This window comes from Mus caroli, chromosome 9 (assembly GCF_900094665.2).
Source record: "Mus caroli chromosome 9, CAROLI_EIJ_v1.1, whole genome shotgun sequence".
NCBI lineage: Eukaryota > Metazoa > Chordata > Mammalia > Rodentia > Muridae > Mus > Mus caroli.
The window spans coordinates 114,817,107-114,818,909 of NC_034578.1; positions in this window are offsets into that span (position 1 = coordinate 114,817,107).

The following is a 1,803-nucleotide window of genomic DNA, read 5'->3' on the forward strand; positions in this document are numbered from 1 at the left end:
TTTCTCTGTGTAGCCCTGGCTGTCCTGGCACTCACTTTGTAGACCAGGCTGGCCTCGAACTCAGAAATCCGCCTGCCTCTGCCTCCCGAGTGCTGGGACTAAAGGCGTGTGCCACCACGCCCGGCTTGAAGAAAACTTTTATCACTTTGTCTTATTCGAAATTTACAGGGATTTCCTACATATTTTTCATGTAGTTGTTTAATATTTTGGTGTGGATATTTTCAAAGATTCAAACACCATGAAGCCAAACCACTACCTCGTCAGAATCTGATAAAAATGTTAAGAGCCAGATGTAATTTGTTATGGTTTTGTCCCTGGCTCTGCAATAGAAGAATATGAAGAAAAAAAAAAAAAACACTTCTGTGTTAGCCTATGTCCCTGAGTTATTACAGTGACTGGAGTTTACCTGGTGACCCCTAATGGACATGTACTGAGAGTAAGAAATAGATTTTGTGGTTTTAAACCATTGAAGTTTGGGGACTTTTTCCATTAGCACGGGATAAGCTAACAATTCCCTGTCATTATAGAGTGTTGCCTTCCTCTCTGATCCGATTCATTTAGCTGACCTCAAGGTCGTCACCATTAAATTAACAGAGGGGGTAGAAAGAAGACCTGTGGGTCAAGGAAGGAACAAATAGAGCCAAGAAATGAAGCCCTCTGAGATCAACGCCTAAGAAAGAACAGATTCCTGGGAACTGGAGCTGGGGCGAAGCACACAGACAGCATGCTTGCGCGGTGTGTGTGTGCGCGAGACCCTGGTTTGAGCCCCGGGAATGCAAAAATAGTAGATATTGGGGGAGCAGTATTCCTGAGAATACCCACAAGGTCTCCCTCCCTAGTATCACACAGAGGATGATCACTCTAGGCTGTGGGCCCCAGTGACTCCCTTGCATGCGTTTAGAGCATGCATTTGATTGTGCCTCTCAGTGGCTGAGGGCAGCTGGCCCCGTCTTTTCAGTTGTCGCCAAGTAAAGTTATAAAAGTTATGGAAACCTTGGTAGTTTTCGTTGAGGTTGAGGTGTAGCTCAGCAGGATTCAAACCCCAGAACTGGTCTCTGCTTCCGCGGTTTCTGGCATGACAGAAATACTAGCAAGCAGCTCTTTTACCTTCTCCACAATTTCACGGCAAGATTAATGCTTACCACAGGCTTGGCAACAGGTTTTTCTTTCCTTATTGAGGCTACTTACAGGCGACATGCCTTCTCTTAGGCGTATCTGAGTTCCCAGCAGCGTTACTTTCTGTATCAGGGCCATTATTGGGTGAAATGCAGATTCTCTGAGCACAGCACTGTGATTCAATGACCACTGATCCGATAGCCAAGGTGGCCATTAAGGGGTGGCCAATGGGGGCTGAGGGCGGGACTGGAGAGAGAGCTTGGAGGTTAAGAATGCTTGCTTCTCTTGTAGTGGAGCAGAGCTTAGTCCTCAGCACCCACACGGGGTGACTCACAACTGCCTATCTCTAGGCCCTCTTCTGGCCTCCACAGGCACTTGCATACAAATGCACATACACATAAATAAAAATAAACCTTAAAAAAAAAAACCCGAGAGACCAATGAGTGGGCAGAAAATCAGCACGGAAGTTGGGGACAGAGGCAGGAATCTGTTGTGTCCTGGGAAGGTCAGAGAAGAGTGGTGAGAAGTCATCATGCTAGACAGAGTGGCTAGCAGCTTGAAAATTCTAACTTATGAAAATTAATATTTAATGATTTGAGCTTGGTATGGCTGTTAGTAACTGAAAAGAGAAACCACAAATAAAGGGGAATTACTATAATGTAATATAGGCATCTTTAAAAAAAAAAA